Genomic DNA, 25183 nt, shown 5'->3' on the forward strand with positions numbered 1-25183 from the left:
AAACAAATTCTTAACAAGAGTGGGGAGATATTTAGAAGGACACCAGAATCAACTCATTTTTTTCTTAGATTATACATGAAGATATACCTAACATATATAAATTACATTTGCCTCTGTCTGTACCAATCACTTTTAGCTTGTTATGCCCAGATTTCAAGATTCCCAAGAAGCCACCAGGGAGCCATCCAATCCGATGCAAAAGCAAAGAGTCTTTTATTTTAAGCCCGGGCTTAGCTCCTCTACCTTCCTTACTGATGCAGCAGCAGGTGGCAAAGAGAGAGCAGTCTGCTCGAACCAGGGATTTCATAGAGGGTTGGAGTAGGGGCGGGAGAGGGGGCTGTGCCCCCCGCCGATTGGCCAGGTGCGAGCTGGTGACCCATTACACAGGATGTGGTCATAGCGATGGCGTGCACTTCCCTTGATTACCATTGGTTAGTCCAGAGAAATGGTGGGTGTGGCTAGCAGAGGCTCCTTCCGAGGGGGAAGGAGCCTTCGCTGAGCACATGGTTCCATACAAAATGGAGGTCCCTTAATGGATGGGAAGCCAGCCACTCGGCTCCCATGCAAGGCCTGCTGCCGTGGGCGTCACCGGGAGGCGGGCCGCCCACCACCCCACCTGGCCCTTGGGTCGCCCGCTGCTCGGCCCGAAAGTGACTCGGAGGCCGAGGAGGGCGGCCCGGGTCCTTCTGGGCGTCCGCGGGCCTGCGCCTATCTGGTCAGGCGCTGCCTCGGCCATGGCTGCCCGTCCTCCTCCCTGCCGGATGCCTGCGGGGCCACGTGCCCCGCCGGCCCTTTCATTCCCCCCTTGTCTTGGAACTTCCGGCTCAATCATGAGACGGACTGCATTTCTATTCTATCAGAACTATTAATTGAATTATCCCTATAAGCTTAACAAATGGTTCAGTGGAAGGGAAAGAAACTATTTCAGATTTAATAAATTCTATTGAAATAGGATTTTTCTTCTTAAAATTCCTCCATGGTTATCAAAAAGCCAAATCAAGATTAATCCTGATGTTTGCATAAACATAACAAGAATGGTGACTGACTACCTTTGTTGGAATCTCATGGTTGAATCTTAATGTGCCCCGTAGGGCCAGGAAGCCATGCCACCCAGCTGCTATCAGGCCCGCCTGCAGTATCTGCTGAGTTAGGTGAACTCCTCACCTGTAGCAACTTCACCTGAGCCCACGCTCCAGGCTTTAAGGCCCATCTCAGTAGCCCTCCTACCTGTTGCAGTCCAGAGTGTGTGGGGGTTCCGCAGGAACGTAGAGGCATCCCTACTGCTCCCCTTCTATTCTTACCAACTGTCAGTGATGGTAGGGCATGGGCCTGACACTCCAGCGCCAGCCATCTTCAGGGCTTCCAAGCAGGATACCAGGCTTTCTTCGTGGCATTCTTATTGGCTTCAAGTCTTTAGAGCTCAGACAGGGCTCTTTAAAACATGATACTCCAGTCAAAGTTTTCCGTTAATAAAACCACTATTAGGAACCGGTCTTATTGAATCTATGCAAAGAAATGTATTGCCATGTTAGCATTGCCAAATATTGGAGGAATTACATAAGAAGAAAGACATACTGATCTACTCTAAGATTTTCTGACTTTTCTTGCCAATTTCTTTTAATTGTTGGCATTAAACTTTTTTTCTATGCATAACCATGCTTCAGACCTTCTATTCTAAACAGGCTTTTTTTCAGACTACTTCTGACATGGGCATGGTCACAAAGGCCTGCAAGCAGTACACAGGTTGCCAACTGTTAGCTGTCTCTCAACAGAGACCAAAACCTGATGGGCACTGTTCCCTGCCCAGGTGGGCACCTGCCCTCTTGGCAGCTAGGCACCCTTTATTTTTGGGGGTTCACCCACATAGTACCCTTCCAGGACAGCCAACATACATTCAAACCTGCAAGAGAATTAAAGGTTAATGTGACATATCAATACAATGAAACATAATATAGGCATCATGGCCGCTTTAGGCAGCCACATCTTCTGCTACTAAACATGTGATACTAAAGTCTATTCTTGACCTTTCTATGAATTGTCCTTGTCTTTTTGGAGCCATGTCCATGAAGATGCAGGCATTATCTAAGTCTATTCAATGTTACCAGCATCAGGCAGGTCGAGCATGCCGTAGCTTGACGAAGTCTTTCCGGATCATGGATGGGTCCGCTGACCGGACGTGGGTGTGATGGCACCACGGAGTTGGGTGTAGGGACCTTTCCATCGAGGCTCCAGGAGTGCCTTTTGCCTGGGTGGCGCCAAGGCGCAGCCAAATGTCCTCGTGCGCCCTCTGGAGCCCTCTCAAGAAAAGAGACAATTCTTGCAGCAAGAAAGTCAGAAATGATAGGGGGTGGGGCCTGATCAGCTTCATTCTTGCCTATCTTTACAGATTTCAAGGCCCATTGTCTTCCTTCACAGGCAGGGGGAAGGGCCCATTAAGTCTTTGCCTTGAGGAACTGTGAGCTCCATCCTTAAATGTTACTAGAAAAGCCACAAAATACCTTTTAAATTACCCCAGAATTCCAAAATCCCAACCCAGCACTGAATATCACATAGAAAATCAAAGTTCCCAGTAAACAACAGAGATGCTTATAAACATCAAATAAACATTTACATTTACACCTTTTCAGTGAATAAGTATTTTTATAGCCTTGGGCTCTTGAGCAGATAACAGGAACATCATCCAAGTCCCCTGATGGGGGCCTGACAGGAACAGATGTGGGGGCCTTTCCCACATCCCAGGACAGGATTCTTGACCTATGTCTTATTTAGATAGAAACGGTTTTTATCACAAACAAATAAACAAATCCAAAACCAAGAAAATCAAGGCCAGAAGTACCCTCTGATGTTTCAGGGGTACCAAGGAAGGAGAAGTTAGGCAGTGTCCAGCCCTTCTCACAATCCACCACCAGTGACCAGTTTCAGCTTACTGGCCTATCATCCATTTAACATTTCTTTCCTCCCATCATACCAAAGCCATGCTTTCCAGTTAAAACTTTTAGCCTTAATTTTTAGGTGACATGTAAATAATTAACATTTCTCAGATTAATAATACATTCAAATTTAACAACAAGGATACATATTTAAGCAATAAGGACAAATTAATTTACAGAAACCAGTTTCTACCTGAAATAATTGTACCAGTCCCTTTTAAAGAGATTAGCTTAGAAATAAATTCGAGAGGCAAGTATAATTCCTGCTTCATAGATGATCTGAACTTAAAAGTTTTAAGTTTCCAGCCAATAAGCCTGGCATAGCTGCTAAATTTCAAAATGGTCACAATTTTTCTGCTGGGGCAAACCCCATAGCTATCCACATGTAAAACTTTTACATTTCTAGCTGGGGCGATCTCCATGGGAAGAGGCCGGCTCTCATCCAGAGCCACAGCCGCCCCCGGCCTCCCGGGTGTCCGGCCCTCAGGCTCCGCGGGGGACCTTCCCCCGGACCCGACGCCGACGGGGGCCTCGCTGCTCCCGCCTCCCGTGAGCGACGCGCCGGCCCCGCCCCCCGCGCTCCACCTGGCTCCATTCACTTGCTACAAGCCAGGGCCAACGCCGGCCAACGCCGGCCAACGCCGGCCGCCGCCGCCGCCGCCGCCGCTGCCGCCGCCGCCGCCAGGCTCCGCGAACGAGTCCGCGCCCGGCCCGAGCCCCCAGGGCCGCCCCCCGAAGGCGCGCCGCCGCTCCTGCACGCCTGCCCCCGACTGCAGAGCAAGCGGCCCCTGCGGCCCCAGGCACAGTGATTCCCAGCTCACCTTCCCTGCCTGGGAGGCGCACGGGCGGGGAGCCCTCCCCTGTCTTTACATTCACATATTTTCACCAGACATTCATTCAGAGTTTAAACAATCCATTCAATTCCTAACAACTTCCCAATTTCTGAGGGAGCTCTAAAGCCTCCCGCAATCTCCTTGAACTGATCAATCACAATACCCGAAGGACCAGTCTGAGTCCATCCCATAACATCCGTCCAGTCCACAGAAAACAAAAACACAGACAGACAAACAGGGCCCCAAAGAACAGCCTTTCAACTCCATGGAAGTAACTAGACGATGGCATTACGCCAAACCCGGCAGGAGCTAACCGCCTCGTCTCAAATCCGCGAGAGGAATACACATCTCTCATGAGGGGGATACACATCCCTCGTGGGGAGCAGAACGTCTTCTAACTCTCCCCCGCCTGTGGTCGTTCACGGGCGCGTCCGCCCTAGACCCCCTCAGGCACCGATTCCAGAAGTGAGCTCACACAGAACAGAATACACAACATACAGACACTTACCGCGGCCAAGCAGACTCTACGGATTGAGGATCCCTGCATGGTCCTGGGAATCCCGGACGAGCCCCCAAATGTTATGCCCAGATTTCAAGATTCCCAAGAAGCCACCAGGGAGCCATCCAATCCGATGCAAAAGCAAAGAGTCTTTTATTTTAAGCCCGGGCTTAGCTCCTCTACCTTCCTTACTGATGCAGCAGCAGGTGGCAAAGAGAGAGCAGTCTGCTCGAACCAGGGGTTTCATAGAGGGTTGGAGTAGGGGCGGGAGAGGGGGCTGTGCCCCCCGCCGATTGGCCAGGTGCGAGCTGGTGACCCATTACACAGGATGTGGTCATAGCGATGGCGTGCACTTCCCTTGATTACCATTGGTTAGTCCAGAGAAATGGTGGGTGTGGCTAGCAGAGGCTCCTTCCGAGGGGGAAGGAGCCTTCGCTGAGCACATGGTTCCATACAAAATGGAGGTCCCTTAATGGATGGGAAGCCAGCCACTCGGCTCCCATGCAAGGCCTGCTGCCGTGGGCGTCACCGGGAGGCGGGCCGCCCACCACCCCACCTGGCCCTTGGGTCGCCCGCTGCTCGGCCCGAAAGTGACTCGGAGGCCGAGGAGGGCGGCCCGGGTCCTTCTGGGCGTCCGCGGGCCTGCGCCTATCTGGTCAGGCGCTGCCTCGGCCATGGCTGCCCGTCATCCTCCCTGCCGGATGCCTGCGGGGCCACGTGCCCCGCCGGCCCTTTCAAGCTAACTTACTAAATCAAGCAAAGAGTAAAACATCCTTCAAGTGGTATCTGATTCTAACTTTGAGATCTACTGTTGTGCCCAGATTTCAAGATTCCCAAGAAACCACATCAGGGAGCCAATTCGATGCAAAAGCATAAGAATCTGTATTCAAGCTAGCTTGGGCTCCCCATCCACCAGGCTCACCGACATCAAGGCAAACCAAATGGCTGAGCCCCCGAACCCCGCCCAGAGACCGATTATATAGGGGGGGTCGGAGTAAGGGGAGGAGAAAGGACTGTGCTCTGCCGATTGGCCAGGCGCAAGCCGGGTCCTGTTACACAGGATGTGGTCATATCTATGGCGCGCACTTCCCTTGATTGTCATTGGTTAGTTTAAAATCCCGGGCGTGGCCTGCAGAGGCCTGGGCTTCCGGGAAGAAGGCCGCACGTGGCCCCAACATGGAGGATACAGGCAAGATGGAGGGCATAGCCCTTGCCCTTTCACTACAAGTTCTAACGACCATTATTATTAGCATTATTATAGAGCAAGCAGTGTGTACCAGACAGATGAGGTAAACAGGCCTACATAGAAGTTGGAAGATGGTAAAGCTAGCCCACACCCAGGAATGAAGGAAAGAGTTTGGTTTAGGCAAAGCAGACTGAGTGTGTGTGTTGGGAGTGGAAGTGGTGGTAAGGGGGTTGGGGGGTGCAGCTGAAAAATCAGCTCTCAATCCATTTTTGCAGGACCTTCAAAGCCTTTTGGACAATATTAACTTTGATGAGAAATAAAACTTATAAAACAAAAGGCAAATTGTGCCAACGAATCCCCAAGAAGAAGTAATTCTAATTCAAGTTCTAGAAAGTGCGAAGTGAGGAGAGGTTTTCAATGAATTCTAAGCAGAGGAGCCAGCATTTACAAAACTACCAACTAAGAAAGGCCTAGGATATTCAGAGAAAAGCAAGTATTTTTCAGAACTTCATTACAGAGCAAGGCCACTGACCTATGCAATTCTCTACACTCCTAAGTGCTGCACATAAAAGCTTTCTTCGCTACCCTGCGATGCTGCAGCGGTCCATTCACTGTCCCTGGGCTCAGAGTGAAACCCATGCTTCTACGGAGGCTTGGCCACCTTCCTGGTGTATGGAACTGAAAGGAGTTTTTAGGGGTGAAATAGGCAGGTTTAGGAAATTTAGGAATTAAGGGGGCCATGGAAAAAGCACAGGGCTACAGAGCTGCAAAGGGTACATTTCCATTTAATAAGGGAACTGGGAGCAGCAGAAGGTACATTTCCATAAGAAAGGGAAGCTGGGAGCTACAGAAGGTACACATTTACAGAATAAAGGGAAGGAAGCCCCTCATTCAGAGAGGGAAGAGGAAAGCCCAGAGGGAACAGGGAAACAATAAGGAAGAAGAAGGAGGGAACCTCCCTTAGTGAGGTTTAAGCTCAGGAGTTGCTATAGTGACCAATCTAAGGGGGATAGTGACCAATCAGAGGGGATATCAAGGCACACAGATCTGCAGCCTTTATAAACCAAAGGAAAAGGGACTCAGTGGGACTCTTTCCCCCTCCCCACGTGGGAGTCTGTGTGCTTGCTTCTCAATAAATTTTCACCTTTTGCTATACCACCTTTCGTCCATGGTTTCATTCTTCAACTCCACCAGACAAAGAGCCCGGGAACCATCCTGCCCAGAGGAACACTGCGAAATCCAGTCCAATTTTCCCATATCAGAACCCAGGGGACTTCCCTTTAGCCCCAAATTCCATTACATTTTATGCCCAGATAGTGTGGGATGTATATGCAAATCATGCCCAGAAACAGTCATGATACATATACACCCTCCAGGGTGTATAAATCCTGCTATGTTTGATAAAGCTTTAGACAAAGCCCCTAATTGATTTTCATGAGGCGAAGTAATAATCTATTCTTTGCAGGCATGCTCACTCTTTCAGAAAACAAACACAACTCTTGATAGGCAATTGTTAGACAGGGAAAATCCATTACAAAGAGATGTGCATTTTCAAGATAAAAATATAGCAGCCACAGTATCATTTGAGAGTTGGTAGATAATTTCGAGGTTATTACTAACTCTATACATCTCAATAGGGAATAATGTTTCTGCATTCCCTGATAGTATACAGACAGCCATCAGGAGCATTTTATCCAGAAAAAATGTTCTTTAAAGACTGACTTTGTTCTTCTCTTTCCAAACCACTCATCTCAGTAAAGTATGTCATATATATTCACACATTTATACATTGATTATTTCATCTCAGTAAAGTGTATTATATTTATTCACACATTTATACATTGACTAGAGGCCCAATGCACGAAATTCATGCAAGAGTAGGCCTTCCTCCCCCCAGCTGCTGGCACCGGCTTCCCTCCAGCACCCAGGACCTGGGCTTCCCTCGCAGCCCCAGCTTCTAATTAGCATATTACACTTTTATTATTGTAGATTATATTCATCTCAGTAAAGTACATTGTATGTATTCACACATGCATACATTTATTTTGAAAAGTAGATGAAAAAAATCTTTTTCTTCATAGTCTGTATAAATTAAAAACAATGTACTCTTTTTTTAAATTTTCTACTTTAAAGAAGAAAATATCAAGCTGGCTGCCCTTGCTGGATTGAGTAAAGAAATAAAGAGGGTTATCACTGCCCAACTAAGACCCCCAAGCACCTGAGTTTTGCCTCTTTCCCTCATTATCTGTACATTGCTGGGCTACGGATAAGGTGGGACAATCAAATATGCAGATATCTACTGCCTTTACTTCACCTTGGCCTAAACCCAAGAGCAAGGCCTGAACCCTGGCAGGAAAGTGAACACTTGATGCAAATGCCACCCTTTCTTCCACAGCAAGGATGACATTCATTCTGTCTTGCTCACCCAACCATATACTCTTTTCAATAAAGTTAAAAAGACATTGCTTAAAAAAAAGGGAGAAAAAGTATATAAATAGACACAAAAGTTAATTTTTCAGTTACTAGGAATCTTTCATTATGACCCACTCTCTTTTATGAAAGCTTTTAGGAAGCTAACATTGATAAGCCTTTATATTATGTTCCCATTGTAATGTGTCAACATCCTGGGAAATGAGAGGGCGTACTGCACTAACTTTCTTGAAGAATAGTATTATTTTAAAAATAAGTTGTGCATACATTTAGGAAATAATATAAACTGCATTTCTTAAATCATATGTGCAAATATACCTAATATTAATAGATATATATTTCATCTTTATACCAATCATTAATTTGTAATTGTCTCCAGAGGTGACTGCTTTACCTGCTTCCAGTAATAATGGTGGTTTCATCAGTAATAGAAGTAGTAAGAAAGGAATAGGAGCAGGAGGAGAAGTAGCAGACAAGCAGGAATAGTGTTATGCCCAGATTTCAAGATCCCCATTAGACCATCAGGGAGCCAGCCAAGTCCGATGCAAAAGCAGAGAGTCCTTTATTCGAGGTAGCTTGGCTCCCCCACCTCGCCGACGCAGTGGCAGGAAGCAGAGAGAGAGGCCTAGCCCGGCGTGAAGAGGAGTTTTATAGGGGGGTGGAGTCAGGGTAGGAGAGGGGACTGTGGGCCCTGCCGATTGGCCAGGCGCAAGTCAGTGTCTTGTTCCTGGATGTGGCTAGCAGAGGCTTAGACTTCCGGGAAGAAGCTCCTTGCCAAGCACATGGCTGCCCCAAAATGGAGGACACAGGGTAAGATGGAGGGCGTAGTCCTCGCCCTTTCAATAGTAGTACTAGTAATACTAGTAATACTAATAATAATAGTAATAGTAATAGTAATAGTAGTAACAGTATGGGATCCTTCATTATGCGAGTATAACACATTCATAAAAACATATTAGTGGATTCTTGGATAGTAGGTGCCTACATTCCGTTATTTCAAAGAGAAAAAGAATACATTCCAAGCTTACCTTAAATCTCAATAAAAATCCTCAGATATCATCAAAGCACTTAAACTTCTATACAATATCCCATCAAATGTGTTTGTGCCGGGGTCCGGCCCCAACGGTCCAGGGGTTCCCAAAGGTGTGGACGGAGTCAGCGAAGAATGATTGACACAGAGACAGCATTCAGATGATCAGCATAGCCAGGTTCTTTCTCTATTCTCCTGCTACATCTTTATTTATACCATTTGATCCTATAAGCATGCCTCTATAGTCACATTATGGTATGTTTTGGGTCCTCCCTTGACCTTCTACAGTTCCTTGTTTCATGTCCATAGTTTCTTATCTGACCTTTGCCATAAATCCCATCTCCATCTAGTTCTGTTGAGTTTAATCCTATCCATTCTATTCCAAAGGTTAGGGCTAGTTTGTTATCTCCATTCCAAGGTCACTACTCTACTGTTCTGTTAAGCTACAAGGAAGTAACTGAAGGAGATTATCCTAAGTAAAAATTATGTAGTTTAAGCGTGATTGTTCGTAGTTACGATGATTAACTACCTGCCTGGCACTTAGTTAAGGGGTTTTATTGATTTATTCCCTTCCTTAGTCCTGTTAATCCCTAACTCCAGACATTCTCTAACACCTGGGGAAACAACCTTTCTCCGTGAGGTGGCCCTGGTTAGAACACATAACACTAAGAAGGGGAGCAAACATATTAAGAACAGTATGCCATATACGCCAGGCCCCTTGAAACATATGCTGTGCAGATGTTTCTTCCCTGCAGCGACTGTGTCAATTAGCAAGGATGGACTGGCTTCCGGCATGTTTGCAAAATGTCAATCATTTAAAATGCCAGTTCATTCAACCTTATATAACTCCTGATTGATATGGAACTCGGGTTCATTACAGAATTATTTCCCAACTTCCTTTGTTTTTTTGTTTGTTTGTTTTGTGGTGTGTTTTTTTTTTTTTTTTTTTTTTTCAGATCTTTGAAGATCTGTACCTTCTGCTCTTCCAGCATAACATAAAATGCTGTTCCAAACTGATGGCATCTCTCCACCCCCAGATAAGGACTTGTATAGTCCTTCACAAACATTATACCATGGGGAGTGGCTCAGGATAGTTTCCCCAAATCAGCAACACTTTCACAGTTTTCTTTCTATTTATACCCATAAACATAATTGTATGGACAATACTTTGGGCACCTGTGCAGGACCAACTTTTCCTTAAATATATGGGCTTCTCTGGGCTTCTTAGTCCCCCTTACTGTCTTCACAGGCATTGCTACATTCTTAGAAGATATTTGAATTTAATATGGGGAAGATGATGACAAAAATAATACAAATACCATTTTATAATGTAGCCTGAAAGATTTTTAATGGAGTAAAAATTTAAAGATCAAATGTTTTATTTAAAATAAGACAAACTGCAAAAAAAGATAACATTCATGTTCAGAAATAAATTAGATAGATGGTAGATAGATGATAGATACATAGATGCATAGACTATGGTATTAAGTATCATGTATATTAGATAATATTATAATAATAAACACTAATTTTATAATATATATCATGGTCAATGTATAATGTGTAATAAGACCACATGAATCCAACCAATAGAAAAAAAAGATAACATTTCAATAATATTAATGGGGAAACTGCCTAGAAGAAATACAAAATCAAATAAGATCTTATGTCACAATCAAAAGAGCTTGAGATAGATTAGGAATTAAATGGAAAAATAAAACCAAAGAGAGAAAACACTATAATCAAAAATAGTGACAATTTTTCTGATTTGGGGGATAGAGAGGCTCCTAACTTTCATAATTCTGTACACAGCACAACCATTCTCTGTGTAAGATAAGCTCAGAAAAATTCAAAGTTATCTGTGATGATTTTTTCTCCTTTCTTATCACCTTTGTATTATCATCATTTCTATACCTCTACAATCCATAAATGGCTTTGGGATTATTATTTTCAAAGCAGAGCTCTGGTTATATCAGGACATAGTCTTTAAAAAATGTTTGGGGTTTTTTAAGTTTCCATGGAGTTTAAGTGTGGTATTTATCCTGACATTAAAATGCACCCTTAATGTGTTCCCCACAAGTCTTTCTAAGTTTATGCTCACTCATAGGTCCTACTCTTTCCTATCCTGTGCCTTTGGCCAATCCCTTTCACCTGAAATGCTGGGTCCCTCTCCATCTGGACCACTCACAATCCAAGGCACATCTAAGAAACTCATCTCAACACCATCCTGCCAGGCTAGTTTCTCCCACTTCCCACCTACCTGGAGGCCATCTGTGGTTCATTTGAAGCCGAAATAATGTACTCATCTCAGCCATCTTGCGAAGAACCATTTGTTTTCAGTGTCACTGGCACCTGGGAAGAGAGAAGCACATAAATGTGAGCAAAACAGAAAACCAGATACAGATGCAAACAAACCAATCGATCAAAATAAAAATGAAAACCAGAGAAACGGGGAGATATACAAGTATTTGAATGGGTCAACCCGTGAGTATAGGCCCAACTGGACAATGAGAGGGAGAGCGAGATTTTACCTTTCCCTGAACTCTCTGGTTTATGCCATGCAGATCATGGCAGAAGCTCCCCATTCTGAGCCCGATTCAACCAGAGAAACAGCTGTTTATTGCAATGGTGTAGCATTGTCTGGGGGTTAGATTTCTCCCCTTGGACATTTTTCTTAGTGATTTTCAGGGGTGATTCTGCCCATATGTGCTTTTCAACTTAAATGCTGATTCCAAAACCTAACTCACTTGTCAGGTACTACAGAGGTGTGTTGTATGAGCCCTCCTGGTACAAGAGTCACAAACACCTTAACAAGGACCATTCACCCCTACAGTTCTTAGCGCAGTGTCTTGGCACAGAGTTTGTGTTAAATAATGCGAAATATAGGCCTGTTTAATTGAGATCTCAGATGACTTATTTTCACCATATTTCCACTTTCACTCTTGAGTACTAACAAGCTGACAGGAAAGTTCATAATACAAACAGGAGGGGGAAAAATCCTAATTTTCTATTTTAGCAGTTAAAGCATAGCCATATGGAAAACACAGACTCTAGAAAATATTCATATACAATTTTGAAAATGCTTTCTTACTAGTAAAAATATTAGTCACATTTATAACTTAGAAGATCTACGTTATGCCAAAATCTATGACAAATTTTTGAAAATAACAGTCATATAACTTTTTTCCTAGCATTTGTCAATGCAGGAGGCATTAAGGACACGGAATATCATTTCAGATGCAGAAGACAAAAACATTTCATAGAGATGAACTGTCTTTGCATTAGCTCATTTCGTAGTGACAGATTTCTGAGCATATTTTTATATCAGGTATAGCCATATATCAAGATAAGAGGAGAATATGGGCCTGTGTTGCTGATTGGAAATATTAAAAACAAACAAACAAAAACAACAACACACTTGCACACCTTGTATCATTTCTGCCACTACAACCTGATTCAGTGGACTAAGCTCTCATTGCAGTTTTTAAAAACTGTTACTTTATTGGAGAGTTAGTTCAAATTCAGAACTCATTTTGTAACCTTCTTTTCACAAGTGTACCACCAGTATTATTAGTTATTGATTATTTATCAAAAGATCAGTGTTTTATCACTGCATGAGGAAAATAACTATCCAAGCACATTAATTATAAAAATAATTGATTTTATTTAAAATACAGACCCACTGTAAAGATCACCACAAATTGTAAATCTTGCCGTTACTAAATACATGAAAGTCTGATTTGAAGATGAGCAATTAATGAGTTACTGGTGCGTTCACATGGAAAATATTACACACAGATCACTAAATGTTTTAAGCATAGGAATGAACATCAATGTCTAATTTTCATTTCACTTTAATACATGTGTAATGGAGCAAATATAGCTTAGTTTCTTATTCATGGAAGGCAGCTGTGAAATAATTCTTATTTCACTATACAGTTTTAGCATTCTGTTTTTGCTTTTTAATGAGAGAAATTATAATGCCATAATTTTGGTCCTCAGGCAGATAATGTAAGACACTTTGCTGATCAAAGTATGTGAACTTTACAAACTCATCTTGTCCATCATCGACTTAGTTAACAAAGTTGACTGATAACATAATTCTACTCATGAAACATAGGTCAGAACCTTCCTTCCCCCACTGTTGGTTCAGTTGTTATAAAGGAAAAACTTTCTTCTTTCTGGGTTACTCTGTCCAACAATATAAATAGTTCATGATAATTAGTAGTTACAAATCAGCTATGTGTGACTGTGGCGGTATTAGTGGCTCAATCTTTGTTATTAAAAAAAGGAATTTCAAAATATGTATTACAGTAGTACCATTGGAACACATAAAAATACATCACAAATCTGTTCAAAAACAAATAAGATAGGAAAGTCCACAGTTATATGTTGAACCTAATAGATTACTTCAGAGACATCCATCTGACCTTATCATGTATATACATTTTTTAAAAATATGAGACATATTTAACCCTGCCAGACCGCTGTACCGATTTTTAGCTAATTTCCACACAAAGGTGGAATATTGACGCTAGATGAAAGGTAGATGAAAGGTAGACCTATTTTCTACAATGTCTTCAAGTTCCATCTTATTCTAACCACTTGTTTGCATGTAACTAACATTTTTCTATATCATGTTGGTTTTTTCTCTTTAATGCTCAGGAGCCCAGGTATAGGGGACAGTTAGGTTCAGGGACTCAGGTCTGGTAGGATTAAAAGTGTGTCTGGAATATAAACATCTATCTCATATTTTTAAAAAGTCTTTACTTACCTAGTTAGTTAATGGCCTAATCTGACTAAAATTTTACAAGTGTGGTTAAAATATTTTTAAAAACCAAAAATCTGAAGATATTTGTCACATCTGCTTTACCTGAAGAATCTTTTTTATTTAATTACTAGAGGCCCGGTGCACAAAAATTTGTGCACTTAGGGGGGGCCTCAGCCCAGCCTGCGCCCATTCACAGTCCAGGACCCCTTGGGGGATGTCCACCTGTCAACTTAGGCCCACTCCCCGGGGGTCAGGCTTAAGCTTGCAGTCAGACATCCTTCTGGCAGCCAGGGAGCCCTCGGGGGATGTCCGACTAAAGGCTTAGGCCCCCAAGGGATCGGGTCTAAACTGTTAGTTGGACATTCTTAGCGCTGCCACGGAGGTGGGAGAGGCTCCTGCCACCACCACTGCGCTGGCCAGCCATGAGCCAGCTTCTGGCTGAGTGGCACTCCCCATATGGAAGTGCACTGATCACCAGGGGGCAGCTCCTGCATTGAGTGTCTGCCCCCTGGTGGCCAGTGCACATCATAGCAACCGGTCATTCTGCCGTTCAGTCAATGTGCATATTAGCCTTTTATTATTATTATATAAGATGTCCCTATTTTCCCCCTTTTGCCCCCTCTACCCAGATCTTGCCCCCCACTTCTCTCTGGCCATCACCATACTGTTGTCTGTGTCCATGGGTTGTGCATATATTTTCTTTGGCTAATCCCTTCTTTAAATTCACGTCTTTAAATTTTTATTTTCAGATAAGTGCTTATAACTGCACTATTATATATTTTGTATTATATCATTAAGAGTTAAGATATTTTTTAATTGAACCCTTGTAAATTTTAGCACAATTTAATAAATTATGCTAGAAGCAATTAGGAGATTTTTCATCTAATGCATACACATTTCAATTAATATTTTATTAATTTTATTGTTTTAATATTTTAATTTTTAATAATCTCATACATGTAAAAAACCTATAAAATACTACAGCATATTATATGTACCCTTCACCCAATTTCTTAGGTGTTAATAATTTAAACATAACCATTATACAACTAACAAAATTTGGAATATATTTTTCTTATAATCTCTTTAATGTTACTTAATCCATTTACTTTGTTTTTGTTAATCTTCACCCAAGGATATTTTTCCATTAAATTTTAGAGAGTGTGAAGGGAAAGGGAGAGACACATTGATTGTTTGCCTCCTGCACATGCTTTGATAGGGACTGGGGATCAAGCCAGCAACTGAGGTACATGCCCTTGACTGGAATCGAACCTGGGACCCTTCAGTCCACGGGCTAATGCTCTATCCACTGAGCAAAACAGTCTGCAGCTTAATTCATTTACTTTTAATCTATATGTGTCTTTATATTTAAAGTGGGTTTGTTTTTGATTCACCCTCATAATCTGTCTTTTAATTGGTGCATTTATGCCACTGACTTTCAGAGTGCTTACTGACAGAGTTACTAACATATCAGGTGGCTTCTGCAGCTTCTGGGGCAGGCCTGCCTTGCCACCGGGGACCCGCCGATGGGGTCCCGGGGTGGCCTGCCTGCCCTGAATGGCGGTGCGCTGGCGGTTCACGCTGTCCCACCCTGCCTGCAGTAAGCAAATTAGCCTCCATCTTTGTTGGTGGTTAATTTGCATATTGTGCTGATTAGCTAATGGGAGGCATAGCGATGGTACAGTCAATTACCATATTTGTCTATTATTAGATAGGATAGAGATCATGAGTGTGATCCTATAGGATGAATAGAAATAGCATTTTCTTTTTTGTTTTTTTTTTGTTTTTTTTTTCTTCCTTCAATTAAAGTTTTATTTATTTGTTTTAATTTTATTTTACTGAGATATAATTGATATATAACTGTAAATTTAAGGTGTATTATATGGTGATTTGATACACATATTTATTGAGAAATAATTAACATAATAAGGTTAGTTAACACATCCATCCCTTTACCTAATTACCTTTTTTTGTGTGTGGTAAACATTTAAGATCTACTCTTTTAGCAACATTCAAGTATGTAATACAGTGTTATTAACTGTAGTCACCATGCAGTATAATAGACTCCCAGAATATACTCATTTTATAACTAGACGTTTGTACCCTTTGGCCAATATCTTCCCATTTCTCCCAACCCCCACCCTGTGGCAACCAACCTTTGAATTAAAATTTTAATTTTGAAAATTACAGTTTCTCAGAACTGTGTATATACTTAGCTAATAGAGTTACTGGTATAATTTAACATCCTTAGTACAGCTTGTAGAAATTCCAGATGGTTAAAAATATCTATAAAGTCTCAGGTGAAATATGTTTAATGGAAAATGAATACCTGACCAATATCAACAGTTTGGTAAAAATCTGCTCTTCTTTATCGTTGACAATATTACAGATATTTCCCATTTTCTTTAAAAATGAACCTGAAGTTTCTTTAAATGGAAAGAGAAGATTGATTTCTTATTTCTTATGTCATCGTATACTGGGAGTGTTTACTCTGAACTTTGCTAGCCATGCTAATTTGGTGTCATGAAAGAAATTATCTATATCAATAAATGTAAGCATACCTATACATTAACTCATTACTAAATTATGGCAAGATAGTTTATTTAATGATGGCAGACATCAGAAAATATCTGAAATAAAAATGCTGCCAGAAATGAAATTTTTGAAAACAAAAATTCCTAACACAAGCTATACTTTATGTTTTACATAAATGATAAAACACATTAACACACTAAACTTAAAATTTCCAGGTTAATATTTAACGTATTTAATGAATTACAGGTATTCAAGTTGAATTCAAGCAAATGGTATATGATTGATCTCCTCAGGTCACTGGAATTCATTATGTGAAGATGACAGAACAAAGGACGGTAGAATCCATTACATACTGAATAACAAGTTAAAAAGCTCAATCTAAGCTCTGAGCACACTCCAGGAAGCCACGTCCAAGTACAAATTTACCAGCAGTCATTTTGTCTTTTTATCCACTTCCATCTATTGACTCTAAAGAGAGAGGCCCAAGCCTTCATCTCTTATCTGTTCCTTCAGAAAGCCAGACTGCAAGTTCTCCCAAGCTTTCTAATCAATGCCATCTCCAGCTCTTTTCTCAGTCAAGGCTACATTCCATGGATCCAATTTCCATCTGAACAAATGAAAACCTTACAACGCACTTGATCTCCCCTTACCTCACCCAGAGAAGTGAAAGGGAACTCAATATGACATTGAATAATGTTGTAATCTTGTGGCATCAGAGTTATTGGCTAACCAGATCAATTACGACCACATTCCCAAAGAGGGAACACCGAAGCCTGCCGATCACCAAGCCAAACCCCATTTCATGCTGCCTCCTATTAGGCCATCCCAGCAAGACCTCAGCCTGGATAATGGCTACCAAAAGGGGGAGAGGCCACAAAAGTTCTGGGCTGTGATTTAAAAAGGCATAAATACAATCACGTACAAATAAAGGTAGGTAAACAAGAAGCCACATCCAAATGCCATTCTCTCAAATTCTCTCTGCATCTTCTTTGGAAACTTTCTAATTCACCTTGACTCTTTGAGGTAGAGTGGTTCCTTAGATCAGCCCCTCCCACCTGCCACCCCTGCAAATTTCTGCTCGGTGTTAACATCTCTTGCTATCAATTTAAACCCATCCTTGGATTTAAAAATAAAGCAAAGTAATGCTTCACAATGGATATTATTTCGAATTATCCCCGACATCTTCCTTGAAAAAAACTTGGTTCTTTCCCTTCAGGCAGAAGTTAAGGCAATCCTTTATGACAGGAAATTTTCCTGTAACAAAAAAAGGGTCAGTCCATCTTAGGACAAGTATATGGATGAGCACACATGGTTTAATATTCCAGCAAAATATTGAATAATCTTTAAATTAACTACAGGATGCTATAGCTTTAGGCATCATTACATTTATAACACAAAAAAACTTAATAATACTGACTTTTTAAAGTACAAAGTTAATTAGATATATCCTAATGCTGGAAATATGAAATCGGTTTTTGAACATGGTCCTTGGCGTGAAAATAGTTTTTCCTAGAACCAGGAACAGGGCTGGACAGGCAACATCAGGGAGATGAAGTTAAGTCAGCTGAGTAACTAAAAGTGTAGTATATATGTGGGCAATTTCAGGGAACAGTGGAGCCTGTGGCTGGTTTTATTTTCCAATTTAAGCAAAGTGAGGGCAGGATCAACCACATCTAAGGGGTTCGTGACAATCTGGGCACTCAATAAACACTTCGTGATTAAGTGAATAGTAAGTATAGAGTCACAGAACTGCTAAAAATATAAAGAAACATTAGAGAAGAGGCCCCCTTCACCAGCTTCTGGACTGCTGTGTGAAGAAGCAAAGCCACTTAGATCACCACAGCCGTGTGGAAACGATGGGCTTACGGACGGCGCTGATGTCACCAGGAGTCTGCTTCTCTAACCACCTCCACTCTCATGCCGTGTTTCTCCTTTACTCTCAGGTTCTTCCATACCCTCAAGACAGCTGCCATCATCCTAAGCCAATGATGGCGAACCTATGACACGCGAACTCATTTTTTTGGTTGATTTTTCTTTGTTAAATGGCATTTAAATATATAAAATAAATATCAAAAATATAAATCTTTGTTTTACTATGGTTGCAAAGATCAAAAAATTTCTATATGTGACACGGCACCAGAGTTAAGTTAGGATTTTTCAAAATGCTGCCATGCCGAGCTCAAAAGGTTCGCCATCACTGTACCTAGGCTCTTCATGGAGAGCCATGGCAATATCCAGGAAATCTCGTTTTTCTAAAGAACAAGGTGCTCTTCCTCCAAAACCTCTAAGCAGACAGCCTCTCGTCTCCAATATTTCCTGCATCTGGAGTCCACCTTACTAGCAAACTTCCTGGTATGAGAGCTAGTGAATGTTCTCATTGTCTAAGCAAGTGTTACTCTCTTTTTCCTTACTCGTAACTAAACACATCCTCGCTGGCACAGCACATGAAATCGATTCCTGTCATTACACAGCAGGATGATTTCTGGGTGGCATCAAGAGAATAAAAGACGTGAAATGATGTCAAATAAATATTTTAAAGCCACTATTGGTTCTAGGTAGTCATCCCTTGAATCTATTGTTTGTTGGTGCTCCGGGTCAATGCATGTTAAAAAAAAAGGGGGGGGGTGGGGGGGGAAATGCTGATGAAAAGTCAGACCACTCCCTGTGGTGAGGAAGCTCATAAAAAGAGGGGTTTATTTGTTTAAAGCTGTAGAACAAATGTACATCAGTCATTAAAAAAGCTTATAGGTTTGGAAATTATTTAAGTCAGAATAAATACATGCAGCAGAATATAAATCTACACAACATAGCATTCGCTTCCTTAGGTTTCTGGCTCCATAAGTCTTCTAAGGCAACTAAGAAAGTTTGAGAGAGAACTCGAACTTACAAAGTTTTAGGCAACTCTATATATAATCTTTTGTTCTTCATTTTGTTTCTGTGAGGATTCAGACTATAAAAGCTCTTTTATCAGAGACTAAGGGAAACCATTCCCTCCTTGAATTTAAAGGATCTTTGGAACTGCGCTTTTGAAATTGCTGCTGTCTCCTTGATCCGGGAATATTTTGACAGGCACTTTCATGATCTTTATTAAGTGAACTTGAGCATTTTTATTTCCTTTCATAACATTAAAAATGTCTATCTGCAAAGTAGGTATTTTTTTTATGTCTACCTATATCCAACAGGGCAAAAAATAACTTAAAAAGCAAAACATTAAAAACATGTGCATTGAGAAACCAAATATATAATTTATTATAAGCAAAAGTACATCAAATGAAAGCTTCACTTTTTATATTGAGCCACAAATACAACATTATCTGAATTAAATTTAAATAAAAATATGATTTCTGCAAATATTCTATCTTCTCCATTATTAACCAAAATAATAATTTAAGGAATTATCAAATATGAATTAATAGATTTTAATGGTCAATAATTTTTTTTACTGTATTCATGTACTTCCTTAAAGTTGCTAACGAATGAACCCAAACTATTGCATCATATTAAGATGCTTATACTGCCCTAGCTGGTTTGGCTCAGTGGATAGAGTGTCAGCCTGCGGACTGAAGGGTTCCAGGTTCAATTCCAGTCAAGGGCACATGCCCGGGTTACAGGCTCAATTCCCAGGAGGGACGTGCAGAAGGCAGCCGATAAATGATTCTCTTTCATCATTGATGTTTCTATCTCTCTCCCCTCGCTTCCTCTCTGAAATCAATAAAAATATATATTTTTTAAAAAGATGCTTCTACTAAAAGTATATTATTTTTATGTTGAGTTTTAATAAGCTCTTGCCTACATGTAAGTTTTACATGTTAGCTCTTTCTATCCACTTCAGAAGTTGAAATTTTGAAAAAGCACAGTTTTCTACCTTGCCTGAACCCAAAAAAAGCAGACTGAGGGATGGTCCTGGCTAGTGTGGTAAAGTTTTACTGCTAATAAACAGCCCCTCAAATATGATATTGAGTCAACATAATTGTAAAATTACTGGTTATAATTTTAATAAAGACTTGGTAGTGGTGGGACCTTGCCCAGAGCGAAGTAAACCAGTGAAAAGTTATAGCAGATGATTTTTATCTACAATGCACAGCTGTACAGGGTTTTGTGAGATTTAAAAGAAGGACAGCTTGGCCTGATCGGTAAATTACTTAGATTCTAAATTGGAGCTATATGATTTTTTTTGACATTTTCTTTGTTAATTTGGGTGTCACCTGAAATCAAATGTGCATAGTGGATGAATGTCACATGCATGCTGATGTGAACAGCTGTACTTCATCCCAATGCTGATGAATAAATCACCTTTCCTTGATTGCTCCAACTGGAATTTATAACTGCCACTGGTGAACTCTTGTAACATCTATTTGTAATATCTTTATAACACTTCACACCCAATATGGGTCTTACTACCCCAAATAGATAAAAAAACAACAACTCATTGAAGATAGAAAGCACATTTCCTCTCAAACCTCTGAGTAAAAATATAGCTCCAAGAGTAGTTGCCCACAAGTGATATAAAAAATGTGAGAATGAGGTAGATTTGCCTTTGTTTCAGCATGGAGAGAATATATATAGGGCAAGAGCAGATAAGAACACTTTTTTTTTTTATATATTTTATTGATTTTTTACAGAGAGGAAGGGAGAGAGATAGAGAGCTAGAAACATCGATGAAAGAGAAACATCGATCAGCTGCCTCTTGCACATCTCCTATTGGGGATGTGCCCGCAACCCAGGTACATGCCCTTGACCGGAATCGAACCTGGGACCTTTCAGTCTGCAGGCCGACGCTCTATCCACTGAGCCAAACCGGTTTCGGCAAGAACACTTTTTTTAATGTACAAAGTGACTAGTCACTACAAACTTTGGAATTTGATACAAAAAATAGAAACCAAGATCAAAAGTATGAAGGTGTACTTCCTTAGTCATTTTTCATACTTGAGATCTATGCTTTTCCATTTATCCCCAATATACATTCTTTAAAAAAAATGACCTTGATGCTGATTTTGTGTTAGTACTGAAAAAAAAAAAAAGACATACCTGTAGAATGTCAGAATTCCAACCAACAGTCCTTTTGTTTTGCTTCCAAAGCTGTCTAGCTTGTTCAGAAATAATAGGGCTTGACAGTTTCAGAGTAAGAATAATATCTTGGTGTCTTGTGTCCTCAAAGACACCTGCTGAGCAATTTATCATGGTTCAAAGAGCATGGCTATACTATCTCATGTTAAATGCAAGAGTGTTACCTAAAGCGTGATCCCTGTGTGTTTAGTGAATTTGGTTTGAAAAACCACATATTTATTGAGATCTTTGTTTGAGTATTAATCCCCTGTCTGACAGAATCTCACAACTCTTGGTTAAACATTCTTCTACAAATGTCACCTCCTACTAATTAAAGTGAAATATTTCAGCTACTGTTTATTAATTCAACTAAGACTTCCTGTAAATAAAAAGGATCCAAGAGGGAGAAAGCATAAATTTGACTTGCAAATTACATCTGCAAAGTGTCAACTTTGTCCATGCAAATTAATGCTTTGTAACGCAGCTAGTTATTTCCTCTTATCTTGCATCGTGTATTATGACTGAATTATAAACAAACAGTAATTTCAATGTAATTACAAATATAATGCAGATAACAAAATTGAAACTTCCATTTGAATTAAAGAAAAGCTATCCATTCACATTAAGGATATTAAACACAGCAAATCTGTAATTAAGTGAATGCTTTCATTTGGATGAGATTAAAAAGTCATCTCTCAGAAGAGGGAAGATAAAAGAATTGCTATACCCCACTTGATATCTTTAACAATGCCAGGGCTCTTTTATTAAAATAAAGGGCAAATACTTGGGGGTTCTGGACTAGAGTCCTACTCTCTGCTACATGGATCCTATTTTTTTGTTTTTTTTTTCTTTTTACTAATATATCAAGTTTATAAATATAAGTAATTAATAATCTATTGCACTTTTTATAAAATTATTCTTATCTACTATAGTAAAGTACATAGACTGTTTTATTATAGATAATAGAGGCCCAGTGCACAAAATTTGTGCATGGCGGGGGGGGGGGGGGGTGTCCCTCAGCCCAGCCTGTGCCCTCTTGCAATCCAGGACTCCTCAGGTAGGGTTCCTAAACCTGCCAGTGATCAGGGCCTGTCAGGGCTTCCCTTCCCCCTGGCTGCTGGCAGCTGGCCCCACCCCCGCCGCTGCCACTGCTTGCCATCTGTGCAGTGCTGCCCCACTCTCCCCCACCACTGGTCACCTCCCTCTGTGGGCGACATGCATGGGGTGCGATCGCTTGGCTGGTCTAGGCCTCCCTCTTTTGGGTAATCAATCACGGAGCCCCCCCATCAATTGCCCACAGAGGGTGGCGATGGTGGGGCCTCCCCCAACCAATTGCATCGCACCCACCTTGGCTGGCCTGGCACCAGTGCGTGTCAGCGTGGTCATCTGGAAGGTTGTCCGGACAGTCATCCTGCTGTTCCATAGTTCAGTCAATTTGCATATTATGCTTTTATTATTATAGATTATGCTCAAGATACTAGTATGTTACAGGGTCAGGGATAGAAAATATTGATGAAAAGAGTCAATAACAATAAAGTCAGAAGATGTTATACATTCTTTATATTGTTTGAAATTTTCTAGTTTTAGAGTTTTTCAGTTGACTGTACTACTGCTGACATTGGCAGTTAATATTTACTGATTAGCACCTTTTCTCTCACTATTAATACAGAAATTTGCCTCTACTGCAGGTTTCCTAAAAGTATGGTTGAGTAGAAAGTACAGCTTTTTTCTTCTACCTACTTCAACAGGACAATTGTGAAATTTTAATAAAGGTATTTTGCTAAGACAAACCAAAGATGTCAATCTTTTCTACCATTTACTTCTATTATTTAATCAATAGAGACCAAATCTTCAATTCTACCTATGGACTTACAAAGGGAAAATTCTCTTATTTCCCTTTCTGTGCCCACACACTATGGATGTATCTTTAGGGGAAAAGGTCAGATGCTTTCTAGACTTGGCTTAAGGTAGCAGTCACATAAATCCTATAGAGAACACATAGAGGCCAGAAAAAAATGGAGTTTGGGCATCCCCTTCTCTATGACTTATTTCCCATGCTTGTGGGTGTGATATGTCCCCCATACATTCTAGATCAAATATTAGGATGTTCTAAGATTTCAAATGAGAAACCCTGGCAGCCTTGCTGTAGCACCTATTATTAGAAATACCCACCTGATGATTTGGAAGACAATAGAGGCGACAGTGTCTGATGAAGTGCCTTGGGAGAACCAGATGACAAGAACTGCACAGAACTGCAGCAACACAAACTGACCCTTCTATGCTAGATAAACCTAATATGCCAAAAAAGAACTGGGCTGACCTTAGGGAAGAGCTAAATATTGTTTAAACCTTCTCTGTTTTCTCACCCAGCATCTCCTCTAAGGCCTGATAGCTCTCCAGTGTTTCTAAAGAAAGCTTCTATTTATAAATATTCTTATAAGAATAAACTCTGTTACACTGCATTTTTCTCTCTTGCATGGCCCCTCTAGATGTTCCATCTGGGAGTTTGTTTCTCCTGTTTCACTAATAAGACTTTTATTTTTCAAATATGTATTGGGCCTGTGCAGTGTGTCAGCCACTGGTCTAAGGGTTTTACAAATATTGCTCATTTAATTCCCATAATGCTAGTACTATTCAGGGACCTTACTATTATTACCCACCATTCCCCACATGAGAAATGTAAGCACAGGCCTCTGTGTGGTTACCAAATGTCACATGGCCAGTATGTGATAGAGCTGGGATTTGAAGGCAGGCTTCAAATTATACCATTTTCCTCTAGTTTAGGAAAAAGTGGCCATTTAACAAAAGTGTCAATTATTAATAGGAAATGATACCTGATGAATCTTAATGGTGGTTTATATTCTAATATTACTAATAAAAGGCAAAGGTAAATGAGGACAAATATAAATTTGATAGAAATTACTCACTCCTTTAGCTCATATTACAAAAAAATAAATTTGCAAATCAGCTACAAACAAAACTTAAAAATAAAAAAATGCTCAAATTAACAGTGCTAATTTCATGTGATAGGTGAAAGTGGGTTTTACAGAAAAAATATATTATGTCAAGACTTGTATCATATTTAATATTTATAAATATTGAAATCAGTAACAAATATAGAGCATTCACATTTTATTATCAGAATGGAATTAATTAATGTCAAAGTTGATTTTGCTAGAATAATTGGACCTCATATTTAATCAGAATAACTCTAAGTGAGCAATTCTCAAAATTCAATTGTAACTAGGTATTATGTGATAACTCTGTATAGCTATCTTAGCCACTTGAAATTTAGTATTATTTCATTACTCATAATTTTTATCCTTTAGTTGCTAGGATTTAGAACCAGAAATGAATGTCTACGTTTAATTTTTATTATTGCAGAACTTAGGACAAATATTTAGACACAGAAATTATTTAGTTGAAGAAAATCAATAAATTCTGTTATAACTAATCCAAATCATTTTGGAATTGACATGAATGTAAATTGTGTTTTCATTTCTATTTTGTCTTCAGCATTGAATATTTGAGTTAATGAAAAATTCTCATTTATAAAGCAAGCTAGGACAGCTTTTTCCCTTATTTAGTAGAAATCTATAGTCTACATTTTGAGCTTGTTGACCTTAAACAAATTACAGCCAGATATTTCTCCAGCAAAAGGGGTTCATTTGGGAACAATGAAGGATTGCAACTTAGGATATACAGTCTACCTATGACCAGAGAAACAAAGGAGTGGTCTGGTCTACTCTTTCATGGACTTGGGAGGGGCTCTTGTAAATGATGAATCCGTTGGAGGAAACAAAATTTGAAATATAGTGTCATTTCTTCACAGGCTGAGGCAGTAAACTATTTACTTCCTGTCAGAGATGCAACGTACTATAGCTTCCTGTTGGGGTCAGTATTGTGGGTTGAGTGACACATGC

The sequence above is a fragment of the Myotis yumanensis genome, unplaced genomic scaffold (genome assembly GCF_028538775.1).
Source record: "Myotis yumanensis isolate MYYU_CA2020_CCGP unplaced genomic scaffold, mMyoYum1.0.hap1 SCAF_7, whole genome shotgun sequence".
Classification (NCBI taxonomy): domain Eukaryota; kingdom Metazoa; phylum Chordata; class Mammalia; order Chiroptera; family Vespertilionidae; genus Myotis; species Myotis yumanensis.